Source organism: Echiichthys vipera, assembly GCF_963691815.1.
Source record: "Echiichthys vipera genome assembly, chromosome: 6".
Taxonomy (NCBI): domain Eukaryota; kingdom Metazoa; phylum Chordata; class Actinopteri; order Perciformes; family Trachinidae; genus Echiichthys; species Echiichthys vipera.
Genome location: NC_139831.1, coordinates 27,746,015 through 27,757,566, shown reverse-complemented (window position 1 = coordinate 27,757,566; position 11,552 = coordinate 27,746,015).

Below are 11,552 nucleotides of genomic sequence, written 5' to 3'. Positions count from 1 at the left end.
AACATATAGCATCAAGTTGCCCTAAAGCAAGGCACTTAAGCCTGAGCTACCCCAATGTAACTACACACCAGCATATAAAGTTGTGGAAGAGGAAGTAAAGCAGGTTGTTCTCAACAGTAAACATATTCACCAAAGCTAGTCTGGTTGAATTATGATTAATATATATGTAAATGTGTGAATCTGCTCAAAACAAACTGAACAACAAGGCAAGTATTTGTAATTAAGGCATCCATCCTAAATTAGCAACACTGACAAGATCACAACAACTGAAAAACTGCGACTGAACCATGGGTGGATATGGAACCAAAAATGGAAATTACTCCCGCCCACAACATTTAGGGAAAAAATGAAATAAAACATAAATAAAGGGTGGGTGGGGTTTGGGGGTAGGTGTTTCATAGGAAACTTTCTGAGAGCTGTGCCGGTGCATTCTTTCTTGTTCCTGCTTGGAGGGATTTAATGCTTCACTTTTCAAAGTACATAAGATGTGAAGAAGAACACATATCTGGGTCTTTAAACTAAAAGGCTGAAATGGAGAACCAGGTACATAAAAAGTTCATGGCCAGGGTTAAAACTGCCTCAAGTAATAGAAATGAGTCTCTATTTTGCCTCTGTACTGTACCTGATGCCAGAGGAGACTGGGTTCTACTTTTAAGACAAGTGTGACAATGTCCTTCCTTCTTGATGCAGGTATAGACTACCCATGTGCAGATAGGCTTGCTTTAGAGCTTTGATCCTACAGCCATACAAGTTTTGAATAGCTAACCTCTACTGTTACTGAAGAAATCAATCAATCAGTCAAGTAATACAATAAGTCTGTGATGTGTAGGGTGCTTTAAAGGAGTAACAAATTGGAAGTACACTGCTGGGATAAATTCTTCCTCGATGTGAATCATCTTACTATCAAGAGCATACTTATGATCCTAAGTGTTCGATTAGGCTTCTTACACCCATGCATGTCCCTGTGTCCATTGCCTGTGAATGTTGTGTGCTATGTCTTGTAGGTGCAACCGGCATCCAAAGATGATTGTTCATTTTCTGGATTAACTCGAACTGTCAGTTTGATTAAAAGTAGGCCCACAGCCTGCTGAAACAAAGACCTCAAATACTAGGCCGAAAAGCCTGGCTGCCATGCCTTCTCCCCCACAACAGGTCACACCCAGGTGTGAATTCTCCAAGGCACCCAAACTGTTCATTGGCTGAATTGACCCCCAGGTGATGACATCATCCTGGCCTATATAAAGTGAAGCACACAATCTCTCGCTCTCTTTCTACCGGATCTTCCTCCTGCTCTTCTCCAACTCTACGCGATCCTGATCCAGGAGACCAGCTGCCCGCTGTCCCCTCGGCCCTGGACCTGGCCTATGGCGTGGGATCACCACGAAGGTTAACCATCGGTTATCCTCAACTGAGCACAGCACAGAGCGATCAGTTTCCTCTTTTGCCTAAGAGCCACAATCAGACAAGAACTACCACCGAGCTTCCTTTCTACATCCAGCCACTGGCATCAAGCAACGCAAAACATCTCCCATCTCATGGACTGGTAACTAATCACCAACTGGGCATTACTACATGTTATAGGACTGTATGAACGGCTAGAAACAATTGTAACTTTGTCATAAGAATGAGAACAGAGATTTCAAGCTGCTGGTGCTTTGTGTAACTTAAATGTTCACTCTCTCTGCAGGGGTCCGAGCCCCACCTCTTCTCTTTGTCTCTCTCTCTCACACACACACCCCCACACACACACACACACACAAACACACACATGTGTTGCTGTTAGCTTTAGTTAGTTCATTGTGTCTTGTTTGTTGCATTTATTAATCTGTTAATAAATGTTTGTGTTTACCATATGTCTGATTATTTAATATTACACAAAGATGAATGAGCCAGCTTCTACTAAGAAAAGAACTTTTAAATCCTTCAACTAATTAAACTATTACATTTATCTGTGTTTAACCCTTAATTAGTAGTTTAATATATTTAATGAGACTCTAATATTAGTTATCACTCCGTCTATGACGGTGGTGCCCCGAGGAACTCTGGTTTGACTAGAGTCATTTTTATTATTATCTTTGATAATTATTGGTGATAACTACTATTCCTTGATTAATGATAAGTTTATTGAGAATACCCAATCTCATAATCTGAACGTGAGTCAAGGCCCTACATTTGATTGGTTCTCCGTGTGACGTTTTTAATAAATTGAAGTTAGTAATTTTCAGTAATTTTTCTTTATTCATTTTCCTTATCAAATATTTCATTTGATAGTCACACTATTGATCCAATTAAACCCAAAGTACCTACAGTCTATAAAATAACATTGACCAAATCTTCATTTAACATCCCATTACAACTTCCGCATCTGCAGACTTTTACTGGTCACAGACTCACAACGGTTCCATCATAACATATTATGGTCCACTCGGTATGGCGTTCCAACATGTGCATTTCCTGGTCTACTCCAGAGGGTGGCTGTGGGTGGCATGGTCTTTGTTTTCATAAAAGAAATGGCAGATTTCTTTCTTTATCACTCTATGCTCTTCTTCCCCTTCTCTTTCTTCTTCTACTGCTTGGCAAACCAGCTAAAGGTGCATACCGGTGAATGCACCACCTACTGTACCGGAAAGTGGAACAACCAGAGCAGGTGCAGCAGGCACGCTTGCTATGCGTACAGTCACAAAGATGTTATTTTATATACGTCACACAGACCTAAGCAGAACTTTGCAGACACACAGAGCAGTTAGTATGAATCTGGCTTAACTGCAAGACAACATGGCCCTCACTTCTCCTCAGAAGTATACGTCGACCAGATGGGCGTATCTCCCTCCCCCCAATGTAACATCAATGCCCTTTTTAGGTAACAGGAAATGAGGCGGAGTCAATGTCTGACAAGATGGTGACTCCTGTAGGCGAGTATGATTGGATCAAGTTGAGAGAACGGACCTCGACTGAGAGGCTACATCCATTTTTTATACAGTCTATGAGATTCACAGACAGCCAAGCTGACCAAATTGATGTTATCCTACAAGACTTTTTCAATTCTATATCCACAAATAAATAACTTCCTCCCTCATTGCCCACACATACTGTTTTTCTATCACCCTTTTCTTTCAACTTTTCTGTTCCTCTTTGTTTCCTTAGGCTTCCCTGTCACTTCCCTTTGTTTTTGTTTCACTTTCTCCTCGACTTGATTTTGTCTCTCCTTTTCTGTTTCTCTCTGCATCTCTCCAGAGCAGCAGCTAAACCGTACTATTGTGCTTGGCTACCTGTCTAGGACTGAGAAACATTCTGCGCTTACAGCATGTGTGTTTGTGTGTGTGTGTGTGTGTGTGTGTGTGTGTGTGTGTGTGCGTGCGTGTGCGCGTGCATGTGTGTGTACTGTCTCCATGTACAAGCATTGTGGAACTTTTATTCTACAAAAGCTCTCAAACAATACACCCACTCAACATATCTTGTTTCTCTACAGAAAGGACAAACAAAAGCTGCATCAAGTTGCAAGTAGGGCGATTTGTGGCTGAATCCATTCCAAATTTAATAGCCACAAACCCTCCAGTAGTGCAGGAATGAGTGCTAAAATCTGCAGGTGAGTTGGCATTTTTGCACCAGTTCGCTTATCTTGAATAAGTGGATTTCAATGGGTTTTTGGTTAGATTCCTAATTTAATATATTTTGTTTTTAAGATATATAAGTCAATACCCCATTTGTAAATTTTGAAGTATGTAACCATGTAACCACTTCAGTTTGGCCAGATTGGCCTTATCTGGACTGATCCGGCCCATTTGCAAGGAATTCTAAAGAGAGAGGAGGTGTTAACCTTTGATAATACATTCAATAGGAAAATATTATTGCCTAAATACCATGTAAACACTTTATCTGATAATTTTTTTTTTTTTTCCTTGCACATTTGCCACACGTGGGGGTACTAATAGGTGACATTTGTTGAAGACCTCAGAAGAGTTTGTTGATTTGTTTGTGGTCAAAAGGCTCACTAAGTTGTTCAATAAGTTTGTTCATCTTTTCAAGTATTTGAAAACATGAATTAAGTGACAGGTCTTGCATTATGGTAAATGAAAGGCTTTCCGGTGTAGCCAGGACCAAAACTTCCTCTTCCATGCGGCAGCAATGGTTGTTTATGATCCGATTACCAACTTGAAGAATCGAGTTGGAATTGAGAGACAGTGTCTCTATAAACAATATCAGCATATGAATGCAGTAAAATAATAACAAAAAGCTAATGGAACGCTAATTTTTCGACAATCAGTGGGTTCCATGATTGCATGACGACCAACACATTCTGCCTTGTTTGGTCTCCAGGACTGCGACCAAAGAGAGGTGACATTCCACGTCCCCAGAGGATGCTCAAAAGTGTACGTGGTAACAGAGCACTCTAGGCCAAAGGTCGATGATCGATTTTGTGATCGTATCATATGATCTGAGACCGTATGTTTTGGAAACTCGAGTGAAGAGAGGGGCAGAGCTGTCAACTGATCACCATCTGGTGATGAGTTGGGTCAGAGGATGGGGGAAGATTCTGGACAGACCAGGTAAACCCAAACAAGTAGTGCGGGTGAACTGGGAACGTCTGGAGGAGGCCCCTCTGAGAGATCTTCACCTTACACCTCCGGCTGAGCTTTTCTGGCATCCCTGTGGAGGTTGGGGGCATTGAACCCGAGTGGGCAATGTTCAAAGCTTCCATTGCTGAAGCTGCAGCAGTGAGCTGTGGCCTCAAGGTCATAGGTGCCTCAAGGGGCAGTAACCCTCAAACACTGAAGCGGACACCGGTGGTCAGGGAAGCATTCTGACTGAAGAAGGAGGCCTTCCGGGATATGTTATCCCAGAAGACTCTGGAGGCAGTTGCAAGGTACCGATGAGCCCGAAGGGCTGCAGCCTCTGCTATTTCAGAGGCAAAACAGCGGGTGTGGGAGGAGTTTGGAGAAGTCATGGAGAAGGACTTACGGGCAGCACCAAGGTGCTTCTGGAAAACCATTCGACACCTCAGGAGGGGGAAACGAGGACGCTGGTGACCTCAGCTGATGAGGTAGAGCACTTTGAGGAACTCCTTAATCTGACTAACAAGCCCTCTTTTGTAGAGGCAGAGCTGGAGGCTGATGGGGAATCATTGTCATCTCTGGCGGAAATCACTGAGGTAGTCAAACAACTCCACAGTGGCAAAGCCCCTAAAATTGATGAGATTCGTCCAGAAATGCTGAAAGCTTTGGGTTTGGAGGGGCTGTCTTGGTTGACACGTCTCTTTAACATTGTCCCGAAGTCTGGGACAGTGCTAAGGGAGTGGCAGACCGGGATGGTGGTTCCCCTATTTAAAAAGGGGGACCAGAGGGTGTGTGCCAATTACAAGGGTATCACACTACTCAACCTCCCTGGTAAAGTCTACTCCAAGATGCTGGAAGAGAGATTTCATCCTATAGTCGAACCTCAGATTGAATAGCAATGCGGATTCCAGTTCGGTGGGCTGAGGATCTCGTCTCTGCTTTTTGCAGATAATGTGGTCCTGATGGCATCGTCGGCCAGTGACCTTCAGCACTCACTGAATCGGTTTGCAGTCGAGTGTCAAACGGCTGGGATGAGGATCAGCACCTCTAGTGCAGTGAAGGAGTTCAAGTACCTCGGGATCGGGTTCACGAGTGAGGGGACGAGTGAGCGTGAGTTTGGCCGGAGAATCGGCGCAGCGTGGGCGGTATTGCAGTCGCTCTACCGCACCGTTGTGACATAAAGAGAGCTGAGCCAGAAGGCCAAGCTCTCGATATACCGGTCAATCTTCATTCCTACCCTCACCTATGGTCATGAAAGCTTCATGACCGAAAGAACGAGGTTGCGGGTACAAGCGGCTGAAATGGGTTTTCTCAGGAGGGTGGCTGGAGTCTCCCTTAGAGATAGGCTGAGAAGTTCAGCCATCCGTGAGGAACTCAGAGTAGAGCCGCTGCTCCTTTGCATTGAAAGGAGCCTGTTGAGGTGATTCAGGCATCTAGTAAGGATGAACCCTGGGCGCCTCCCTAGGGAGGTGTTCCAGGCACGTCCAGCCGGGAGGAGGCCTCAGGGAAGACCCAGGACAAGGTGGAGAAATTATATCTCAACACTGGCCTGGGAACGCCTCAGGATCACCCAGTTAGAGCTTGTTAATATGGCCCAGGAAAGGGAAGTTTGGGGTCCCCTGCTAGAGCTGCTGCCCCTGCGACCCGACCCCAGATAAACCGTTGAAGATGAGATGAGGTTCAGTAATCTGACTAAACCGATGGCACTTTTGTGTATACCACACAGCATAGCATCTTCAGAGAGGGTGTTCCATATGGTCAGAAAGATAAAAACAGAGAATAGAAAGAGGATGGACAACTCTACCCTTTTCTCACTCCTTTCCTTCTTATTGAATTTCACAGGACCTGTTCTGGCCGACATCTATGTTGCCTCAAGGACAGTGCTTCAGGCTGCAAGGCATTGTACTTTCAACTACAATAGGCATAATTAAGATGAAATAAAATTATCTAACATAAACGGGCTGTTGCTATGTAATTATATTTTTGTTATGTTCATTCTTTTAAAGTGAAACAGTGTCTTACAAGCCTAATTTGGTTGGTCAGATGACCGCCTGCTTTGTTTTTGGAATGCTCCAAGGTCTCCAATGGCAAATATGAGTGAGGCCCCTTGCTCAGACCAAATCTGTTCATGAATATACCTTAATTTTGATATAAACTAAACAGCTGTTAAGTTTTGACAGCATCTTGCACGGTTGGGAACACATTTTGCAATGAAGACAAACACAAAGACACACACACACACACACACAATGTGAACACAATACCAGCATTGCTGTCGTGGCTGGTAATTAAAGGTAAGCTGTGGAGGTTTTGACCAGTAGTGGTGCTACACAGCTGCAATTATGAGAGACCCCACTGTCTGTCGCCTTCAATACACAGTTGAGATAAACGTGTATTTTGTCTACAATCTAGGACCCCTTGGATTTAAATACAATTTAATAACATTCAAGCACAAAGGGAAACTTTGTGTAATCCAACAAAAAGACACTTTCTCACACTACACTAAATACTGTATACTGAAGCTAGTATTTTTGCCTATAAGACAAAATTCTAAATGAAAGATAACATTTAAACAGCAGCTCAGGGCTCTCTCTCTCCCATCTTACTTTGTATTATGTGGTAAACCTATAACAAGACTGCTGATGTTGAAAGAAATCCCACCTTATGCTGTCCATGCCTGTGGCAATATGCAAACGTATTCAAACTACCCTAATCATTAATTTTCCCCTTCTTATTGCCAAAGGTGTTTACTGATCGTGTGATAACATAAGATTAAAATACATTCTGAGTAATAACCAAAAATTGCAATGTATGCTAATTAAAACTGAAAATCTAAGTAATCTATGTAAAATGTATGATTCATTCTAAAGATGATATCAGGAAAGAAAAGAAACCACCACAGCAATACGCACCAAAATGACAAAATAGTCCAATAAACTAAATATCAGGTATTATTAAAGGCTTGTACACTTATACTTATACTTAGACGTACGTAGATGTTGCCCTGAACTCTCACTCACTAAATCTGGTTAAAGTGCATCCAGTCATAGTGGGACAGGTAGCTCTGACATATTCTCAAATATTGTAAAATGAGAGTCCCTGTTTGGTGAAATAATATGTCCAAAAAAGAGATAACTTTGAAGAGCTACAAAAGTTAGTTTGAGCCCAAATATCTCAGCATCGAGCCAGTTAAGGGTGACATTTAATCCTCTGTTTTTATTAAATTAAGGAAAAGCTTTGATTGCACTGGTCAAGTTTGAGATTTTGGTGGTTTTGCTTCCTCGACATGTCCTCTTTAGACTGGTAAAAAGAAAAGATCCAAAACTCTCATGTGGGTGTTAATTGTTAATTGTACTGAATATCTACTGAAAGAATTGTCTTAATGTAAGTAATCACCTGAGGAAGCTTGATGGTGATATTTATTCTCTTGAGAGGAGATAGCTCATATTCCCTCAGTAAAAACCTTTGACGTGAATATGTTAAAATAAAGCAAGACTTTTTACCCTGGCTTTATCCTTGTCCAGATTTCGGTAAAACATATTTCATAAGTTAATGCCTCATTTGCGTGAATATAAAATTTCCTATAATACCTGTAATACAAGTAATCATTTAGGGAAGCTTCGTGGTCATATGTATTAGTTTTACCCTATTCACCCTATAGTGTTCCCTCCCTTTAAAATGATGCGAAGAATAATTGCACTGTGCCTCCAAGTGACTTTGGATGTGAGCTTATGCCGGCCAGTGTGTTATCTATGAATTCCCATCTGCCTCTTTACACATATGTGTGGGTTTGTGTGTAAGTGTTCAGTCTGTACATATGTTGGTGTGTGTGTGTGTGTGTGTGTGTGTGTGTGTGTGTGTGTGTGTGTGTGTGTGTGTGTGTGTGTGTGTGTGTGTGTGTGTGTGTGTGTGTGTGTGTGTGCATTGTAAGAAAGCCATCATCTTTCACAATACAAACCAATTTCACACAATAAGGCAACGGAGAGTGAGATGAAGTGTTCCATTTCAATCCGCCTTGAAAACACACGCTCATCCCCTCTCCCACACGCACACAAGCAGTTACGCACAAACGCACTCTTCAAGGTGAGAATATGAAGTGAAGCAATGAGGTGTTTCACTGTGCCATCTGCCTGCCTTATTTTTTACATATGTCTCCCCTGTGTTGCTCTCTGCATCTCTTTCTTGTGCACTTATGTGAGTTTGGCTGCCGGTGGACCTCACACTCTTACTCTGACACACATGGCAGCATTGCACCATACAGCGATGTTGGTCTTGACTAGGAACGCCATGCAGCACCAGAAGGGAAAAATAAGGGCTTACAGCTACAGGTATTTCCAGTTGACCGATGTGGAAGCTGTATTGTTGTATCACGCAGACAGAAGCTGACCTTTACCTGCCAATTTAACGTAGAAATGCTCTGTTTGAACATGTAGAAAAATTGTATCTTTAAAATTTCATCATGACTGTTTTTTTCTTGTAGATAGTACTCCTGATGTGTTTGCTTCAAATTCATAGTTGTATGTGCCTAACAAATACCGAAAATTTAATTTGAAAACCTACCCAATGAAAGAATATTTGAATATTCAAAAATTAATATATATGACCTATATTGTCATATTTCTGTCATATCGCCCAGCCCTGAAACTGACTATGGATAAGTATCTCATACAATCCCATTTCAAAAATATCCAATCCAGTGATTCTTCCGAAGCAACAGAATGGCACCAAGCCTAAAGAAAAAATGTCAGCCTTCTGGGCAGGAATGTTCTCCTCCACTGTTGGTCATTTTGATCGTACATCAGTTGACAACAGAAAGAAGTAAAAACTGTGTTAAATTACTAAATTCTCTCTGGCATTGCAACCACATTACATACTGTGTGGGTAGTGAAGGGCACACATACTGTACAAGGTCTGGCCTTGGTCCCTGGTTTTTATCCATTTTCTTCATTTTTCTGAAAAAAACGTAAGCTTGACTTGAGGACATGTGTACACACACACACACTATGCAGAGATAAGTACTGCTTCTCCAAGTGCCCACAGCCAATAATTGCACACCATTAAATGTCGGCACAGCCACTTTGAGTATGTGTGTATAGGTGTAGCTGTAAAAGCTATGTAAATTCAGTAAGTAGGCTACTGTAGTGACAACTCCCCTCCCCCTCCCCAGCGTTGCCATTATTGTTGGCACTGCTGTCCCAAAGATACTAGCTTTCAGTTTTCCTGAGAGCTAAGGATGATAACATGTTTTCTGTTCTTTGATTTTCAAATGAAGATATATCTGGTCGGGCAGGATCAATTGTGACTTACTTATTATCTTTGTAACATGGCTCATGTTACCATTAGCAGCCTAGCTGTCAAACCCTACTCTCAGTGCTATGATAAAGACAGAGTAACACACATGTTAGTATTAATAAGTAGGTAGGTTTTGACAATGTGGAAGGCAATAAAACATTTGCTGTCTTGGTTTAGAATATGGCTCAGACTATGAAGCCTTCATGTTATTAATTTATCACCTTCAGGCCAAACTCATGCACTTTATTCTTCCTTTGTGCCGTGAGAGATCGTACCCAGTGGTAGACAGATTTGCAATGTTAATGAGAGGCTTATAGGGAAGCAATCTAAACGTGGATTGTGTCATTTTTACACTGTGCAATCCACATCTTCTTTATAATGAGCAAAAACAGAAAAACGGTTCATTGATATTTTACATTGCTATGTTTGTGCCTAGGCATGCATTGCCGAAATCATAATGTTTAAACTGTAAAACTGGAAACTGCAAGTTATATGCTCTTTTACCTTGTTCAAGAGTGTGTTCTAAGGGTTTAAGTATGCAGTTTACGCAAGATTACTGTGTGTTGACAAAACATTAAGACAGAGATGAAAGAGGAGTTTAAATCAGAAAATCTAAGACTAGACAAAGAGAAACAGATGAACTTCACAGCAGGACGATCTATCAAGTGAATATATTTATACCCTCCAGTCAAATCAATGCCTGCACAGTTGTGTTGAGGCTTACTTGCCCCAGCTGAGCTGGTGGGCTGGACGCTGTTCATGGATGTGGTCCATAGTTTTGCTCCCTGCAGCAGGCGCACAGGGCTTTAATTCAAAATTTCTTAATTAGCAGTTTTTTTCTCGCTTACTCAGAGGTGGAACGAATGGCCAAAAACTGGACTGAAGTAAAAGCACTGTGACTTAGGTAGAAAGCAGGAGCAGTGGTGGATTTGAAGCATGATATACTGTGTGTGTATATGTTAATCAATGCATTAACACAACTGACACACTTTCTGTACTGCTCTCTGTCAGGTCTGTGTCAGCACGGTTCTCTGGTGTACTGACTTCAGACCAGCGTTCACAGCCACGGCCACTGCACTGTGCACTGTTAATTCCTCTGACAAATAACAGCTGCTAGTGCTATTTGAAAGCCAAAATATTAACGTTACTCTTTCTGTAGCTTCAGCCATGCTGCTGCTTTGAACAGAGTCATGTGGAGGTGTGTCAAGCGTCAGCAGACCTGGGACTAGCTTACCACCTGCCTCTTAACAGATCATGCATACATAAAGCAATAAATAAAAGTGGAGAGATGAATGCATCCAAATGTAAGTAAAAGTAATGATTTTGTAGCTGTTAGACCTGCTGGGCAACCCATATACAGAGGGAAAAAGTCCTCGCTGCAGCGCCCCTGGTTCAACTCAGACCTGGGGCCCTTTTCCACATGTCACCCCGTCTCTCTACCGCACATTTTCGATCAACCTTTCAGATGTACCATCCATGTACCATCCTAATAGAGGCACCTTTTTTAAAGTGTGGATTGAGAGAAGATTTAATCATCCACTCTGTTTTAATGCTTCAGGCGATAGATAGATAGATAGATAGATAGATAGATAGATAACTTTATTTATCCCCGAGGGGAAATTAGGTCATCGTAGCAGCGGTACAGAGCAATCAGAAGTACTAAAATAAGATAAAATATAAAATACAAAATATAGAATACAAAATATG